Source organism: Nicotiana tabacum, chromosome 16 (assembly GCF_000715075.1).
Source record: "Nicotiana tabacum cultivar K326 chromosome 16, ASM71507v2, whole genome shotgun sequence".
In the NCBI taxonomy this organism is placed as follows: Eukaryota; Viridiplantae; Streptophyta; class Magnoliopsida; order Solanales; family Solanaceae; genus Nicotiana; species Nicotiana tabacum.
Genome location: NC_134095.1, coordinates 6,961,974 through 6,982,574, shown reverse-complemented (window position 1 = coordinate 6,982,574; position 20,601 = coordinate 6,961,974).

The window sequence follows — 20,601 nt, the reverse complement described above, 5'->3', positions numbered from 1 at the left end:
TTCTCCAAGATTGATCTACGTTCGGGTTATCACTAGTTGAAGATCAGGGATTCAGATATTCTTAAGACTGCTTTCAGGACCAGATATGGTCATTATGAGTTCCTTGTGATATCTTTCGAGCTAACCAATGCCCCAACAGTATTCATGCATTTGATGAACAGCGTGTTCCAGCCTTATCTTTATTCGTTCGTTATAGTATTCATTGATGATATCCTGGTGTACTCGCATAGTCAGGAGGAGCACGCGGAGCATTTGAGAGTTGTGTTGCAGAAATTGAGGGAGGAGAAACTTTATGCAAAGTTCTCCAAGTGTGAGTTTTGGCTCAGTTCAGTGGCTTTCTTGGGGCACGTGGTGTCCAGCGAGGGTATTCAGGTTGATCCGAAAAAGATAGAGGCAGTTCAGAGTTGGCCCAGACCGTCTTCAACCACAGAGATTCGTAGCTAAAAAAGATAGAGGCAGTTCAGAGTTGGCCCAGACCGTCTTCAACCACAGAGATTTGTAGCTTTCTTGGGATGGCAGACTATTATCGCCGGTTTGTTCAGGGATTCTCATCTATCGCATCGCCCTTGACCAAGTTGACTCAGAAGGGCATTCCATTTGTATGGTCGGATGAGTGTGAGGAGAGCTTTCAGAAGCTCAAGACAGCTTTAACCACAGCTCCAGTATTGGTTTTGCCATCAGCTTCAGGTTCATATACCGTATATTGGGATGCCTCGCTAGTTGGGATTGGTTGTGTATTGATGCAGGAGGGTAGAGTTATTGCTTATGATTCTCGTCAGTTGAAGCCCAATAAGAAGAATTACCATGTTCATGATTTGGAGTTGGCTGCCATAGTTCATGCATTGAAGATTTGGAGGCTTGTATGGCGCATCTTGTGAGGTATTCACTGATCATCGCAGTCTTCAACATTTTTTCAAGCAAAAGGATCTTAATTTGAGGCAGCGAAGATGGTTAGAGTTGCTTAAGGATTATGATATCACCATATTGTACCCTCCGGGAAAGGCCAATATGGTGGCAGATGCTTTGAGCTAGAAGGCAGTGAGTATGGGGAGTTTGGCATATATTCCAGTTGGGGAGAGACCCCTTGCAGTTGATGTTCAGGCCTTGGCCAATCAGTTTGTGAGATTAGATATTTCGGAGCCCAGTCGGGTGTTGGCTTGTGTGGTTTCTTGGTCTTCCTTATATGATTGCATCAGAGAGCACCAGTATGATGATCCGCATTTTGCTTGTCCTTAAGGACAGAGTGCAGCATGATGATGCTAGAGACGTGACCATTGGTAATGATGGTGTGTTGAGGATGCATGGCCGGATTTGTGTGCCCAATATGGATGGGCTTCGGGAGTTGATTCTGGAGGAGGCCCATAGCTCGCAGTATTCCATTCATCCGGTTGCCGCGAAGATGTACCAGGATTTGAGGCAGCACTATTGGTGGAGAAGAATGAAGAAAGATATTATGGGATTTGTAGCTCGATGTCTCAATTGTCAGTAGGTGAAATATGAGCATTAGAGACCGGGTGGCTTGCTTCAGCAGATGGTTATTCCCGAGTGGAAGTGGGAGAGGATTTCTATGGACTTTGTTGTTGGACTCCCACGGATTTTGAAGAAGTTTGATGCTATTTGGGTGATTGTGGATCGGCTAACCAAGTCCGCACACTTCATTCCGGTGTGTACTACCTATTCTTCAGAGCGATTGGCAGGGATTTATATCCTGGAGATTGTTCAGTTGCACGGTGTTCCGGTTTCCATCATCTCAGATAGAGGTACTCAGTTTACTTTGCAGTTTTGGAGAGCCGTACAGAGAAAGTTGGGTACTCAGGTGGAGTTGAGCACAGTATTTCATCCTCAGACGGACGGACAGTCCGAGCGTACTATTCAGATATTGGAGGACATGTTGTGTGCTTGTGTTATTGATTTCGGAGGTTCATGGGATGAGTTTCTACCACTTGCAGAGTTTGCCTACAACAACAGCTACCAGTCGAGTATTCAGATGGCTCCGTATGAGGCTTTGTATGAGAGACGGTGTAGATCTCCAGTTGGTTGGTTCGAGCCCGGCGAGGCTAGACTATTGGGGACAGATTTGGTTCAGGATGCCTTAGAGAAGATGAAGGTGATTCGGGAGAGGCTTTGTACAACGCAGTCGCGTCAGAAGAGTTATGCGGACCGAAAGGTTCGAGATGTGTCCTACATGGTTAGTGAGAAGGTCTTGCTGAAGGTTTCGCCCATGAAGGGTGTTATAAGATTTGGGAAGAAGGGAAAGTTGAGTTCGTGATTCATTGGGCCTTTTGAGGTGCTTCGGAGGACTGGGGAGGTGACTTATGAGCTTGCTTTGCCACCCAGCTTGTCGAGTGTGCATCCGGTATTTCAAGTTTCTATGCTCCGAAAGTATATTGGGGATCTATCTTATGTTTTAGACTTCATCACGGTTCAGTTGGATGATAATTTGACCTATGATGTGGAGCCAGTAGCTATTTTGGGTCATCAAGTTCGGAAGTTGAGGTCAAAGGATATAGCTTCAGTGAAAGTGCAGTGGAGAGGTCGGCCCGTGGAGGAGGCTACCTGGGAGACCGAGCGGGATATGCGGACCAGATATCCTCACCTATTTGAGGCTTCAGGTATGTTTCTTGACTCATTCGAGGACGAACGTTTGTTTAAGTTGGGGAGGATGTGACGACCCGGCCAGTCGTCTCATGAGTTACCACTCTGTTTTCCCCATTTCTGATTCATTATGCTTCGTTATCCGTGTTTTATGTGATCGAGTTGAGTAGTTTGCGTTCGGAGTGGATTTGGTAAGAAATGAGACACTTAGTCTCTTTTAAGAAGGTTTAAGTTGGAAAAGTCAACCGAATGTTGACTTATGAGTTAGAGGGCTCGGATGTGAGTTCCGATGGTTCGTTTAGCTTCGGGAGGTGATTTATAACTTAGGAGTGTGATCGGAATTGGTTTTGGAGGTCCAGTGTAGAATTAGGCTTGAATTGGCGAAGTTAGTATTTTGGCGATTTCCGGTTGGTAGGTGAGATTTTGATCCGAGTGTCGGAATGGAAATCCGAGAGTTACTGTAGCTTCGTTATGTCATTTGGGATGTGTATGCAAAATTTCAGGTCATTCGGACGTGGTTTGGTTGGGTTTTTGATCGAAAACGTATTTCGGAAGATTTCTCAAAAACTAGGCTTGAATCCGACGCGTTTCGGGTAATTTGATGCCGTTTGAGGTGCTTTGATGATTGGAACAATTTTGAATAAGGTATTGGGTCATGTTGGTGCTTTTGGTTGAGGTCCGGGGGGCCTCGGGGTAAATTCGAATGGTTAACGGGAAGATTTTGGACTTAAGAGATCTTAGAAGTTGATGCTTCTGGTATTTCCGCACCTGCGGATTGGGGACCGCAGGTGCGGTGCCGCACATGCGGAATCAGAGCCGCAAAAGCGGTTTGGGAAGAATATCCAAGGACTGTAGATGCATCATATGGACTGCACATGCGGAGTCGCAGATGCGGCTCGTGGACCGCAGATGCGGAACCTGGCCCCCTAAGTGATTTCCGCAGATGCGGAGGAATTACCGCAGAAGAGGTACCGTAAGAGCGGTGGAGGGATCGCAGATGCGAAAACCCCTGGGCAGAAAGTTTATAAGTCATTTTATCCGCGATTTTGAGCCATTTTTTCCTCCATAGCTGAGTATTTTGAGAGCTTTTTGAAGGTGATTAAAGAGGGATTCAAGGAGAATTGATTGGAGGTAAGATTTTCGAACCTAAAACTCGAATCTATTGTGAAATTAACCTAGAAATTCTTGGAACTTAAGCTAAAAATGGAAGAACTAGGGCTTGGGATTTTGAACTTTTGAATTGGGATTTGAAGGACCATTTGAGGTCGGAATTGAGAACTTTTGATATGTATGAACTCGTGAGGAGATAAGGAATCTAATGATATGAAATTTTTTGAGTTTCGAGAAGTGAGTCCAGGGCTCGGGTTTTGCTAATTTCGGGATTTTTGATATTTTTCGATTGTTTTTTCTTGGGCTTTGTTACCTTAGCATATTGTGACGTATTCGTTCTGATTTTGGATAGATTCGACACGCGTGGAAGCCGATTCTAGGGGCAAAGGCGTCGCGAGCTAGAGTTGTAGCCGGTTCGAGGTGAGTAATGATTGTAAATGATGTCCTGAGGGTTTGAAACCCTGAATTGCACATCGTAGTTCTATATTGAGGTGAGACACGCGCTGGATGATGAGCTTGGGGTCTTTTACTACTGGGGATTGAGACTGGGTCCGTCCCGATTGATGATTTTACCGCGTATTTGACTGAAACTTATTTGTTATCATCATGATTTGGGTTAATTGCCATATTTGGGCTTCGTGCCAACTATTTGAACCCTTCGGGGATTTTGACTGATTTTTCCTCACTATACTTGTTAAAAATCATATCCTCGGTCATGTTTCTATCTGTTTTAAACGATTCGAGCTGGTTTTATCATACTATTCCTAAATGAGAGGAATTTGTAGGCCGAGATCCCTATCTTCTATTATTGTGCCCGAGAGGCTGTGAGGTTAATGATTGAGAGGGGTTGAAAACCCAATGGTGAGGATATTATATATGTTATGGATCGGGCTGCACGCCGCAACAATACTTAAATGGATCAGGCTGCATGCCGCAACAATATAGCGCTTGGGCTGTAGGAGCCCCCCCGGAGTCTACACACCTCCAGTGAACGCAATCGACTATCTATATGGATCGGGTTGCACGCCGCAGCGATATACGGATCGGGCTGCACGCCGCAGCGGTTATTCTGATTTCTGTTATTATGAGAGATATTTGGGTCGAGAGCTGAGAATGAGCACTAAGTGATGAGAGTGAGCCCGAGGAGCTGATACTGTTCTGAGTGATTGTTACTGTGCCCGAGGGGCGTATTTCTACTTGTTATTTACCTGCTAAATTACATGTTTTACTTGGTTTAAAGGAATTTCATTTGACTTCTTCATGGATTTACTACTTTAAGTGATCTTACTGCTTGATATAGAATTACTTTGTGCCTTTACGTGTTTTCTTGCTTTCAGCCATTATTTATGATTATTACTCACTGAGTCGGAGTACTCACATTACTCCCTACACCGTGTGTATAGATTCAGGCATCGCAGAGTCCACTCTTGAGTGCTGATCCTTCCAGTCTAGGCAGTGTTTTTCGGAGACTACAAGGTAACTTTTGGCGTCCGCAGCCCCCGTGCCTCCCTTATCTTATTATTTTTATGTTCTTGAACTTCTATATCAAATTTCGTATCTAGTAGACTGGTATCTGGATTTATTAGTTGCTCATGACTTGTGACACCCCGGTTTGGGCTATGTCGGGATGGCTTTTACTGTTGTTATCGTTATTTTCGCAAATTATGGCTATTATATCATGTTTTAGAACTATTTATGGTATTTAATTATTTTAATGAGGTGTTCTCTTTCGGTCTGGCTGGCCTTGTCTTCACGAGAGGCGCCATCACGATCGGGTTCGGGGTCAGGGTCGTGACATATACGCACCACCACCTGATCAGCTGGTATACATTGATGATTTTGCCCACAGTGGCTGAGATAATATGATGGGATACCCTCAGAGGCTTGATGATGTTATGAACACGTGTACCTATGCACGACATGACATTCATACGCATATACATGATACCATAATTATTTCATAATTTACAGAGTTATTCAGACTTACAGGTTGAGTCATTTACTCTATACTTCTTCCATGTCTGTTATGTACTTATTTATGTGCCTTACATACTCGGTACATTGTTCATACTAACGTACCTTTTGCCTGGGGATGCTGTGTTTCATGCCCGCAGGTCCGATAGACAGGTCGAGAGCTCTCCAAGTAGGTTATCAGCTTAGCGGAAGATGTTGGCGCGCTCCATTTGCTTTGGAGTTGCTTGTTAGGTTAGTATGACTTAGACGTGTATTGTTTGGTATGGCGGGACCTATCCCGACCTTTATGAGAATTATGTATTCTTAGAGGCTTGTAGACAGATGTCATGTACGTAAAAGATTGTATGGCCTTGTTGACCTTTGTTCAGTGTACGAGTGGCTATTTTGGTCTTATATGGCCGAAGTCTTATGTATAGGTTGGTATCACATGTTGTATTCTGCTTATTTCATGGCAGCCTTCCGGCACAATTATCTATGATAGTATAAAATGAAAAGATACGTTATGTTGGTACTCAGTTGGGTAAGGTACTGGGTGCCCGTCGCAGCCCATCGGTATGGGTCGTGACAAAAGTGGTATCAGAGCAGTTATGTCCTAGGGAGTCTACAAGCCGTGTCTAGTAGAGTCTTGTTTATGGGTGTGTCGTGCACCACACTTATAAGCAGGAGGCTATAAGGAATTTAGGACTATCATTCTTTCTTCTTACTCTAGATCGTGTGGTAGAGCTCAGTTGTAAGAACTCACTTTCCTAAACTCTATCTTATTCATAATACGATGATGCCTACATCCAGAAAGACGGTTGGTAAGAGATATAGTTGTGGAAGAATTTAGATAGAGGAACTCGAACTTTGCATGATGCATATAATGAGTACATGTAAGGTCTTCACTAGATTATGTGTGTACTAAGACGTGTAAGCCTCTCGATAAGGAGCCTTGAGGCAAGAATATCTATCCACCTATGGTGAAAGGCATTGAGGGATTCAGAAAGTAGATACAAGCTTCAACAAGTAAAAGGAGCAAGATGAGAAGGGTACGGGGTACCTAGTTAATAAAGATTATCGGTATTTTCAACCTAGGCAGAAAAAAACATAAGCATTGTGAGTTACCTTCAATAGTAATAGAGGTATGTATAATTGACCACACCTATCTCAGTTATGCCCCATTGGGAACTAACAGGTGTAGTTTAAGAAAAGGACGGGATATTAGGATCTGGCTGGGGTTAGAGTAACCCAAAATAGGGAATGAATTATTTGTGTTAGTTGACATTTTCGAATGATATTACAAAGATGCTAATAGACCTTCTTGTGAGACACCCAGATGGTGCACTCTAGAATATTACAATTAGATGTGAATACTAGCATGATCAAAAAAAAATTGGAAGATAAGCACTAAAAGTCTGGAAGGAATAAATATTACCTTGATATGGTTCGTGTCCCTAGTACAGCGAGAACGTTAAGCAACCCGAAAAGCCACTAGATGAAGCAAAAGGGAGCTAAAAGCAAGAGAATGTCTTATTGAAGTTTTCAGAATAATGTGATAGACATAATATTAGAGGGAAATAAGAAGAAAGTTAATGAAGCATTATGAGTAAGATATGATATATGGATGACAATGGTAGATCAAAAAGACGACAGTATTACAAAGTTTATAGTCAAGTGAAGGAAAAGGCGAGAGGTTACAGGCCTTGAGACAATAAAAGAATATAGGTAATAAAGTCATAACCTCATTTCGAGAAATAAGTTCATGACTCCAACGTGATTACCAAAAGAAAAGTTTAGACCCCCTAGTAATAGAAATCAATATGGACTGGTGATCAAGATAAACTAAACATGAATTAGTGATTGAGTGATTTGATAATGGTCAGCATCATAAGAAATTTAGATTGCGTTCCGTCAATAATAGAATGGACAACAGAAGAAGATTCGTAAGAAATTCAGAGAATGGTCACTCAAGAAGACGCTTCTCCTAAAGCAAGTAATGTGAGCAAAGTTAAACTTAAGGGACTGTATGTGCCAGTTACACTAAGTGTCACCCTCATGAGTAAGAAATTTTGTTATTCTTGGTATATAAGTATTAACACAAGGCGAGTAAGGGTCATCGATGATGTGAAAAGATGCCATATTCTTAGTACTTCCCTAAAGGATGGAATATGGAGTGATTTGCCATGAAGTAAAAATTAGGTGGTTCTAGTAATCATGAAATAGTAAAGGAAGAATGCGGTAAAACGAAAAAGGAATGAGATTACACTTATTCAGTTCCTACGTAAATGCTATGATTCCAGAGCATTATGTAAGCACGACTTCAAGAAAAAGAAGTAAGGGTTCCTTCCTGGGATATTATTGATATATAAGGAGCCAGTACGTGAGGTAAGTTAAGACAAAGGAAATAACCCAATCATGACTATGTGGAATATGGATTTGATAATGGGCCAAGAAGTAGTTAGCAATTAATTCAAGAAGAGCCTAGTCATGAATGGACGAGAGGTTACAGGCAAATCAGCATATCATGCAAGATAAATATAGTAAACCCCAACATGGAGAATTCTGTCTCGCAGTAATGTCATTATAATACTTGAGATATATCCAAATAAGGGTCAGGGTAGTTAAAGGTACCGTATGAGTGTTACGAAAATAGAAGAGAATGCCACTGGAAAGACAGTCAAAATATCAGTTCAGAAGCAACCATACAAGCCCAAAGGTGTGGAGGTAAGTAACTACGGATAAGTATAGGCAAGAAAGGACATCAGAAGGTCCGTCGAGTATACAATGTAATAGGCTCATAGCTTTACAAGAGTTAGAGGGTCTTTCCTAAGTACTACAATGAAAGACTAGCTAAGGAAAATAAGGAAGAAGGCTTCAACCTAAACTCAGTGACCGAAAGAGGAAACAGTCTTATAACAACAGTCTCAAAACAATATTATATGCACCCCATAAGAAAGTGAAACCTACCATAGCTAATGAATAGGAAGTAAAATTAAAAGTAGTATTCGAGATCATATGAGTTGTACGAAAATTCTAGCATGCATGGGAACTAAGATAAGCTAAGTATGCATGCAACAAGGGGGCAGAAAGACCAGGAAAAGTGATAGCTTGCGTTAAAGAAATCTAAGAAGGAACAAAAGGAATTATTCGATCCATGATCCCGAGTAGTTACGTTATGAACGCACTTAAGAGTTCGGAGTATACGCCATGCAACATATATGTTGACAATCATATAGTCGTAGAAGACTCTGGTATAAGTTAAAAGAAAAAATTTAGTCTAGGTCATAGACAAAGGATTAAATTGTTAGGAGATTGTATCCTAAATATTTCCTAGCATCCATGAAGGGCTAAAGTAATACCATGAGCCACAGATCAGAAGATGGCTTAAGCCTATATAATGGTTGATCAGAAGGAAGAGGAAACTAAAGAGTTACGTCAACCAAGTAAGTCAGGAGTCTGGTTATTGGACCCAAAATTTTTTTATAGACATCATGATCGAGAACATTGCAGAATCACTCTTAATATCAGAGGTACAAGAGATATAGTAAAGTAGCCATATTTTATATTGGCTTTACGATAAAGCCTGTGAGAAGAGTACCAGCTTCATAAGAAATTAGTATGAAGCTCCCACCAGATTGTGTATGCACCAGAGGTGCAAGTATTATAATAGAGCTTCAAGTTATGGACGTGAATTATACCTAGGGGGAAGGGAGGTCATGAAAGAGATAGAAGATACGATGCGAGATTTTAAGGGAAGTAAGGTAAAGGTGAACAACGTACGAGATACTCAAAGGCAGAAGATCATGAATAGTCCATACTTTGGATAAAAGGCTAGAAGCGCGGGGATTCAGTATCCAGGAATGATAGCGGCATCATCAGTAGCATATCTTCCAGCCTATGGTCTAGGTATCGAAAAGCCTGACTAAGAGAGTAAAGAAGAGTTAGACACGATGTGGTGTCTCGTTTAATGTTCCAAAATGACATAAAAAATCTATGATGCAAGCAAGTTTAAAGGTTGCAAGTAATATAAATAGGTATGTGTAGGTCACAAGCTATTGTATGGTGAAACGACAAGGTTCTAGAAGACAGGAGTAAGGATAAGAATGGGCGAGTGAGAAGGTAACAAAAATGGATAAGTCCTCAGGATTAAGCCCATGAAAACAAGAAGAGCAGATGGTTTCTCTAAGTTATACAAAGCTCACTATAGCCTGAATGAACTCAAAGGAGTCTAAGACTAATAACATTTAGAAGAGATGGAATGCTGCTCTGGTAATAGAATGAGCGTGTAATTATGATAGATAAAGGATGACGTTTGGGCCTTCGATTGAGTAATGATTTGATGAAGAAAAGTAAGGGATCTCATGAATTGGATAAGATTAAAATACCCACGCAAGGTGAATCACATTGGGATACTGTGAGAGACGATTATGAAAGCATGGTATCGCCCCATGTAGATCAGTCTAATTATTTCAGATGTTCCCCGATGAACATGAACCCTAGCGGCAGTGTTACAAAAAAGGTTATATTATCAGGGGTAGATTATAGATCAATATTGAGGTGAATCAACAATGGATGGATAAAAGTCATAAAGTATGAGATGAGATTAGGCCGTCATTCTTAAGATGAACAAAAAAATGTGGAGCATTAAAGGACATAAATTTATACGTATTGGATAAACAATGAAAGTAACCTGAAATTTGGCAGCAGACCTCAGTAACGAGAAATCGAGGTAAGAGTTACGGTATAATATGACCTATCTTGATGCAGTAAAGTCATATGGATACATGGATCTATGAAGTAAGGTATAACAATATTCGTAAGTTCAACAAAGTACCAAGCGAAGGACTTCAGTATACCTATTGATAATAGGCTACATAGACGATATTTGCACCCTAATTATACCATGCTTTATTGTTGTTTTATAGGCTAAATGATAACAAAATGCTCTAATTGGTGTTCTTTTGCTTCACATGGATTAATCCAAATTAGGAAGAACTATGGATTGTTTTGGAGTCAATAATGTGAAGAAAACGTCCAATCAAGAAGCACCCGAGCGAAAAGAAGCAAAAAGTGGACTGGGGTTTGAATCCACCATGACCACGGTAGGCTACAGACGCGAGACAGAATGTTTGACTCTCACCGCAGTCTTCCGCGACCGTGGTGAACTGTGCGGTTACTAGAAAATTTTGGGGACCAAAGTGTAACTCGGAAAAAACTTATTCCAAACTCTTATAAACTCTAGAAGCTCGCCCAAGAAATCACTAAGCTTGTTTTTAGACTACTTTGGAGGCTAGAACAAGTGTGAGAAGATCAACCAAAATTAGAGTTTTTCTATCTTCTCTTTATTATTGCAATTTCACATTATGAACAATTTAGTAGTTTTCTCTTGCTTTGTTATGAGTAGCTAAACATTTAATCTAGGGTTGATGGAACCAATTGTTGGATGAGGTTTTGACTCAACTTTGTTATAATCGAGCCGGATTTATTATATGATTGTTCAACTACGTTTTGTATGGTGACTAATTGAATGGGCCCTTGATTAATCGTGTCTAATTGCCTTGTGTTGCTTGAGAGAGAATACTAGGTTAGATTGCTATTGAACAACACCACTTTTGGGTAATTTAAGAGATTCATTACTTGAACTTAAAAGTGGGGTTAGAGATAATGAAACTTTGGTGGGATAATTCAGAGATGCACGAATTGTCAGGTAGAATAGTTCGAGAGAATGCTCTCGTAAATTATCGTAGTTGATTGAGAGATAATTATGATAACCCATAGCTCATAATCCTCATAGAAGTATTACAACGAGATTATAGCCAAAGAGTTAAGACTTAAACTAGCAATTGGGGAAATCAATACCCTAGACCTTTTTACCACTGAATTATCTTTGATTTAACTTATTGTTATTTTTAATATCATTTGAAGTAGTCAAAAAACCCCAATCTTTATTGATAAAAATCTTGCATCTGGAAATTGTTTGAGTTGATAATAGCATTGCCAAGAATTGTAATAGATAGGTTAGTTCCCTGAGGATTCGACTTCGGACTTAAAATCGGATTATGTTTGCAACGACTGCTTTGTCTTTTAGAAGTCATAGTTGGTCGTGATCACCTATAGATCCCCAGAGGGAAATCTTGTCAAGCTCTTCATATGTTTACAAAGTGAGGCCTAGATATGGGCTAAAAGCTAGAGGAAAAAGGACAGAAGAGTCACATAGGCGTACTTATAAGGTCAGAATCGTACAGGCTGCATGATAGAAGGTAGCAACAGTTACAAGATTGGAAGGATTTCGACCACGAGTCATGGTGTGAGAAAAAGACCTAAAGGGGGGAATTCCCTGGCCTTTGGGATACATTCAAAGAACAGTTGCCTAGATGGCAAGAGGAGTACTACAGTATTCGAAAGAGCTTTGGGTTGAGAATGATAAACACATCAGTCAACATTCGAGGACGAATGTTCCAAAGGGGGGAATAATGTTACACCACATATTTTTGTACGTGAAAGTACACCATAAATAAATTAATGAAAGCTCGGAAATGAGATGTTGCATCCCACATTTTTGTATGTTAAAGTTTCGTTGTAAGTCAATCAACATAAGTTCTGGAATGAGATTATAAGCATTATGCTATTTCAAACAAGTAATGAGTAAATTCATGAAAGTGAGAGGGTAGGCAAATCGAAGAAAATGAATTTGGTCGAAGCTTGACATGTTGGGATAAAATATGGCCCGAGCTAAATACCCGGTATTTATGGACTAGTACTATACAAGGTACCATGTGGCTATGATAGTAAGGTATATAAGGTATGTTAGTATTTTAAATAATTTGAGATAGTCCTTAATTATGTGGATAATTGATTAATGGTGGAGATAATTATGGTATTATGTGTATAAGAGTCTTGTTGAGATTTCCACATGGCATAAGGTTAACCAAGGTGGCAAAATCATGCAAAATAAGTCACTAGGTAAAGCTATAACTTGTTTACACGTAAATATGGCTTGGTATCTTTATTGGATAAGTATTAGACTTTGCAAAGTTAAGCAAAAAAGTATTTTCTATACCATTACAAAGAGATAACAGTGATCCAACGTGAACATTTCTTTGAAACCTTACAAGATCAACGTGAAATTTCAGAGAGAAATGCTACAAGATCCAACGTGTTATACTAATTAAAAAACAGCTTGGTACAATCTTTCTCAAGAATATCATATGGGGTTTTTCCTACTTCGATCTGTCGTTACGTGTTTCTGCAAAAGAGAATCGATTCTGGTATGTTAAAGCTATCCCTTCTTTTCTGGCATGATCCGTACGATACAAACGAAAGGAGAAAATATACAACTTCCATAAATGACTCTATTCATAGAAGTATTATAAGAGCTTATATTCTTGAATTCCCTTGTGTCATATCATTTTATCATCTGTTCATGGGTCTCAGAAAAATACGTAAGTTGAAAAAGTTTACTTCGTGATATTAATCAGAGGCATAATGATCTTATGACGTACCAAGAGATTTCATTAACGTATTTCATATGCATTTCATGCATTTATACATGCACATTGACCCATGACCAGATGGTGTTATATACGCGTGTATATATATATATGGGATATGGGAGAGGTTATGGCGTTATATACGCACCACCACCTAATCAGCTGGTATACGTTGATGATTTTGCCCATAGTGGCCGGGATGATATGATGAGATGCCTTCAGAGGCTTGATGATGTTATGAACACGTGTACCTATGCACGACATGACATTCATACGCATATGCATGACATCATAATTATTTCATGATTTACAGAGTTATTCAGACTTACAGGTTGAGTCATTTACTCTATACTTCTTTCATGTCTGTTATGTGCTTATTTATATGCCTTACATACTCGGTACATTATTCGTACTGACGTCCATTTTGCCTGGGGACGCTGTGTTTCATGCTCGTAGGTCCGATAGACAAGTCAAGAGCTCTCCAAGTAGGTTATCAGCTCAATGGAAGATGTTGGTGTGCTCCATTTGCTTCGGAGGTTCTTGTTTGGTTAGTATAACTTAGACGTGTATTGTTTGGTATGGCGGGACTCTGTCCCGACCTTTATGAGAATTATGTATTCTTAGAGGCTTGTAGACAGATGTCATGTGTCACACCTCCTTTTTACTACCCCCGAAAGGGTATTAGGGAGTTTTTCCAATTTAAGTGACAATCGAAACGGGATTATTTACTTAAGATTCAGAGTCGCCACTTGGGATAATTTATGGTGTCCCAAGTCACCGGTTCGAATCCCAAATCGAGAAAAAGATTGACTCTGTACTACAGTCCGTGAACCAGAAATCCGAGTAAGAAATTTTGTTAACCCGGGAGAAGGTGTTAGGCATTCCCGAGTTCCGTGATTCTAGCACGGTCGCTTTGATCATACTTGGCTTATTAAATTGTCTAATTACTCATTTTAGAACCTATGTGCATTTACCCTTTACCGCTTTTAAATTAAGAAAATTATCTTGAAACGAGTCACGCGTACGTGTACTCATTTTGTTTGGTGCGTCAAAAATCATGTCACGCGTATGTGTCCACAATTAGTAACACTTGGTTATTATTAAGAAAGTTCGGCCAAAGTTGCTCGAATGCATACTCCGGTTTTTGATTTTTAGAAACCATAATCATGTCACACGAACGTGTCCATAATTAGGATAGTATATTAAATGTACATAAGCAAACTCCATTCATTTGTCAATTTTTATATCTAAATAAATACGAGGGCCATGGAAATTCTACTAAATGGCGCGCCTCGATTTCTAAGGACTATTAACTAAGTGAGGGCCACATATTTTAAGATTTGTTTGGTTTGGTGCACCTCGAATCTAATAGATGGACTTAGTTTATTACTTAACAAGGCTAAGAGGATTCGTATTTTCTTCTTTCAATTAAGTGTTCAAACTGAGTTCTAGTAGCCAACGGATTAATAATGAATTCGAACTAAATGTTATTGACGTTGAAAGGGCCTAAATCTGTGTCAGGCCCTATTAAATGGCAGACCGCTTATGATGGTTCTCCATGAGCAATTGGCCCAGCAGAGGCCCAGATCGCAAACACCAGAAAATAGGCGAAGGGTCGAGCCTCTAGACATGCAGAACATCAGAATTATTTGCAATGTTGATGTGGGTCTAGTTCCTATCTTAAATCTGGGCTCAAAGAAAGCCCAATACCATGCTGCAATAGCTCCAATTCCCTAATTTCTAAAGGACTTGAGCTGAGCCCAAAAGAAGGCCCAATTTTGCAATGGCGAACAGGGACTCAAGATCGAGTCCCTATAGCCACATAACCAACGCACAAGCAAGGAACTAGATGGTTCCAAATTGATCCCAAACAAAATAAAATAGACTAAATCTGCTCAAAATGGCTATGACATCCATTTAGCTTCTGAACTTGATCGTTTCAGAAGGATAGAACATATAACATAAAAAAACCCAGAAACTGTAATCATCCTGCAATCATGCTATACATCATTAGACAATTCTGCTTTCTTGTACAGCCATGTTAATCACATAAAGTCAAGCGAGCCTCAAAATGACATTAACCCTTGACAGATATGAAACAAACATGCTTAACGTGTGCTTAAACTTTTATTATAATAATTCCATGGCTCACTTGTCAAAACAAAGATTCAACAACCTGCAAGCTATATGATTGAACTTCAACTCCGCTTAAACCATCCCCATGCTTGTACATTCCCAGAATTAAACTAACGAGCACATACACAGATTTTTGCAAGACATTAACAACATAAGAGAGGGGAGGAAGGGCTGACAAACTAGATAGAATATAAGATTGTATTCAGGACATTACAGAAATGAATGAAATAGAAGAGTAAGCTCAAAAGACAACTTGTATCCATGGTATTCCACACTTAAACACAAGTTTGCATTGCACATATTGTATATAGTTCCAAGAGATACCTGGATTTTAAAACAAAACAGAAATTGATGGTTCAGCAGCAGAACAACAACAGCAATGGCGTTAGCCCAGAAATAACCAAAGAAAACCAGCTTTGAGCCAAGTTTGAACCAACAAATAAGATTCAATAATCCAAACACTAATTTCAGTCACTCGATGGACCAGCAGACCTCAAGACAACTCGACCTTAACCCATATTAGAACCAGCTGACCAGAAAATTGACTTAACACCAAGAAAAACGCAAAAATCACCAAAGAAATCAATGAAACAATGTTATTCTAAGATTTTCAGCCCTTTTCCCTCTCCTCTCAGAATTTTTAGCTATTGAAGTCTATGAAATAGTAAAATTATGCAACTTCTATATCTTCTGGATGTCCAGCTCTCAAAAACTCTCTTGGGTCTGCCTTGAAAGGCAAGAGAAGATGCCTTTATAGGCAAGTTACTAGGGCAACCTTGCAGATTTGTTTTTACCTTTTTAGTCCCTTTTTAAATCTTCTTTTAGCTTAAAACTCCCTCACTTATTGGCTTGTTACTCAAGTTATATTGTTAAAAGTCTGAAATTCACAGAGAAACCCTCACTAGAAACTTCCAAATCAGTTACACTAAAGATTCCTTATGCCAATTCCCTAGACTACCCCCACCTAGACTTCCCAAGTTTCCCCTGAACCCCTGTTAATATACTAGACAGACCGAATGGGCCACGGGTCAATTTGACCTAGGTGTTCAGCCCCAAATGAGCCGGAATAGACCCAAAACCCAACCCTCAAGATCAAAAATCTATTCGGCCCAACTAGCAATTATCTAATTAACAAGTTGAAAACACCAAATAACACAGGACAATTAAAGCTTTAGCCTAAATGATTTACTAACTAAACTTAACCAAACTAACAATTTTAAAACTAATCTGATTACAACCTAACTATACTAACTAAAAACAAGACTCCAATTACTCATGCATGAATAAATAAACTCCGGAACAAATGAAGAATGATTCAAGAAGAGGAGAAGAAACAGAAAACCGAAAAATATACGGAGAACAGATTAAACCAGGAGAAGAAAAGAAGAATACCTAAGAAGAGTTCAGAAAATGAAAGAGGAGGCCTGGGTCTTCAGATCCTTGGATTTTTCGGACAAATCTGATGTTAATCGTGCGTTCTTACGAAGGACACACGAATAAAATCGGATTCAACACGAAATTTCGCCAAAACTTGACTTGGGATTTCTGGGGTTCATTTCTGATCTAAGATTCAAGGAGTTATGGCAATATTCGAGGGAAACCAATCAGGGATTTGGAATGAGGGGGGGTTTAATGGTCATGGGATGCTATTTTGGTAGTGAACGGAGGCGCCGCCGCCGGCGAGTGTGGTGGAAAAGGGGGCGGCGGGTTAGGGTTTGGGAATGTTTCTGAGGAGAGAATAGGGGGGAGAGGGGTGAAGGAGACGAATGAGAGGGGGGGTGGGGCTGGTTTCCGACACTTAAATACTAAAGTTGAACCAGTTCCGGACCGTTTGATCAACTGAGATCAACGGTCCGGATTAACAAGACTGAAACAGTGTCCGTTTGGATACAGGGGGGAACCGGACCGGGTTGGACGCGGGTTTGGGCTGGGTAAAGGGTATTTTGGACGGGTGTCTGGTGCTGGGGGTTTGGGCTTGGGGTAAATTTGGCCCAGAACTGAATTTGCTCTTATTCCCCTTCCTTTTCATTTTCATTTCATTTTTTTTCCTTCTAATTTCTTTTTAAATTGAGATTAAAAATTAAACATAAAACCTAAATTAATTCCTAATCAAATTAACTAACTCTAAATAATAACTACCACAACTAATTAAATACCAAATTAACGAAAACCTCCAAAATTCGAGACTAAAATTAAAAATGCAAAAATAAGTTATTTTTGTGATTTTTTCATTTTTATAAAATAATTAATTTGCTAATTAATCCTAAAATATAGAATTATATCCTAAATGCAAATGCAATATATTTTTGTATTTTCCGTTAATTAAATAAAATAAAATGCCACAAAAATCCACAAAATTGCAAACACTGAAAGAAATTATTTTGTTTTGAATTTCTGGGAGTAATTCATATAGGGCAAAAATCACGTGCTCACATCATGTACGTAAACGATTGTATGACCTTGTCGGCCTATGTTCAGTATATGAGTGGTTATTTTGGTCTTACAGACCCGTATGTCTTATGTATAAGTTGGTATCACATGTTATATTCTACTTATCTCACGGTAGCCTTCCGGCTCAGTTATCTATGATAGTATGACATGAAAGATACGTTATGTTGGTACTCGGTTGAGTAAGGTACTGGGTGCCTGTCGCGGCCCATCAGTTTGGGTCGTGACAGATAAACAGCTTAATGCATTGGAAACTAGACTCATAAATCTTCAATTTGGTGGGTAGATCACCCCATAATTTCAAGTAAATTGGGAGAAAAGCTTAGTAACATTCGACCTAAAGTTTAAGTAACATTATGAACATAAGTTGCGACAACTTTTGTCGACTTTTGTTCATAACTTGTTTGACTTCAAGACTTATGGTACGGATATTATATAATTCAAATAACTTAAAACACGACCTTTTGATAATATTAAGCACCTCTAGTTTTATTCGAAAATACGGGTTACAACATCTTTGATTCGTTTATCTTCTAATACTTGTTAACCACTCTTATACACCCTTATATCATTTAAGACCTATATGATTAACTTCTTATCATCTCAAAGATCATCTCTTCTGAGATTTACGTTGACTAACTTACGGCGTGAACTAACGTACGTGAATATGGGTTGTAACAATATAAAAGAAGAGATCTATTTATATCAGAGAGAATATTCCAGAGAGAAATAACAACAATAAAATCCAGTGAAATCCCACGAGTGGGGTTTGGAGAAGGTAGTGTGTACGCAGACTTCCCCTACCGTATGAGGGTAGAGAGGTTATTTTCGATAAACCCTCGGCTCAGGAATAGAAAAAGGGAACAATAAACAAACAATAACAACAACAATGTATTAGGACAAAGAAAGCAAATAGCCAAGTAAAAACAAAGGTCTAGGAACAGGGAAATACAAGAATAGTGCCAATACTACCGGTAAGAATGACACACCGTGCATCAACACGACCTAGGAATAGTAAGCTAAGACTAGTACTAATACTACAAGTGAGACTAGGAGAAACTCTCGACTACCTGTCAACCCACAACTCTAATACTCGACCTCCACACCTTCCTATCGATTATAGCTCATAAGCTGAAGCAGCGCCATGTCATGCCTAATCATCTCTCTCCAATACTTCTTGGGCCTACCTCTACCTCTACCTCTCCTCAGCCTAGCATAGCCAACCTCTCACACCTCCTCACTAGGGCATACATGCACCTCCTCTTCACATGCCCGTACTATCTCAATCTAGCTTATCTCATCATGTCTTCCACAGGAGCCACACCCACATTGTCTCTAATAATTTTGTTTTTGATCTTATCACTTCTGCTATACCCATACATCCATCCCAACATCCTTATTTCTGCTACTTTCATCTTCTAGACATGAGACTTCTTAGCTGGCCAACACTATGCTTCATACAACATAGTCAATCTAACTATCCCCCTGTAGAACTTGCCCTTAAGTCTTGGTGGTACATTCTTATCACACAAAACACTAGATACGAGTATCCATTTCATCCACCCTACTCCATTAAGATGTGTAACATCCTCTTCAATCTCCCCATGCCTTGTATTACAGACCCGAGATATTTAAAATTCTCTCTTAGGGATGGCTTGTGTATCAAGCTTCACTTTCACTTCAGCTTCATGCGTCCCAATACTGAACTTGCACACCAAATATTCTATTTTCGTCCTACTCAACTTGAAACCTATAGACTCTAGGAGCTGTCTCCACACCTCTAGCCTAGCGTTAACCCCGCAACGCGCCTTGTCAATCAGTACTATTTCATCTGCAAATAACATACATCATGTCATCTCTCTTTGGATGTGTTCAGCACATCCATTGCTAGAGCGAATAGAAATGGGATAAGAGCTGATCTCTGGTGCAACCCCATCACCACTGAGAAATAATTCGTGTCTCCTCCCACAGTCCTTACCCTAGTTTTAGCCCCGTTATACATATCCTTGATCACCATAATGTACGCTACCGGAGCTCCGCTAGCCTCCAAACATCTCCATAGAATCTCCCTTGGGACTTTGTCATAAGTTTTTTTTAGGTCAATGACCACCCTATGTAAACCCTTCTTCCGCTCCCTATATTGTTCTATCAATCTTCTCACAAGATGAATAACTTCAGTAGTCGGCCGCCCTGACATGAATCCGATTAAGGATAATTTAAAAAATACAATCTTAATGTATTTGTCTTAAATAAATTAATTTTCTGCTTCTGCTTCTTGGATAATTTAAAAAATACAATCTTAATGTATTTATATATATTGATTTTGCCGGACCTATTTTTTAAAACGACTATACTATGTAGTTTTTCTTTCAGAATTTGCGGCCAAGCAAGCACCATACGGCAAATCTGGCTTCAAAGTTCAAAGTAGCTACAAGGTCATGAGATTCAAACTCTGTGCACTGTAAATTGTAAACCTCTTGGTTAAGTTGTTCCTTTAGGGTGCAAATGACTATTTTTAGTTTAAATTTGTCTCTAGGGTCATAGGCTCCTAACCTTTATGGAAGATATATTATATACCGGGAATGTTAGTTTTTAAACTATGAAATGATTTTAAAGTTAATTATAAATAATTCTTCACTCTATGTGGATTAGCAACTCAAATAACAATGAAAAAGCTATAATAATAATTACCTAAACTTCATAAACAGTATAAAGTTGGAGTCCCCTTCACTTATTAGTGCTTCAACCTGAAACTAATCAAGGAGGCTGCGGTACGAAAAATTAACATAACGTCGATACAAAGTATATACAATTCGCACGTGCCATGGAGTTGATGAACCTTTACTTAACGGAATCGGTTTTGATCTCT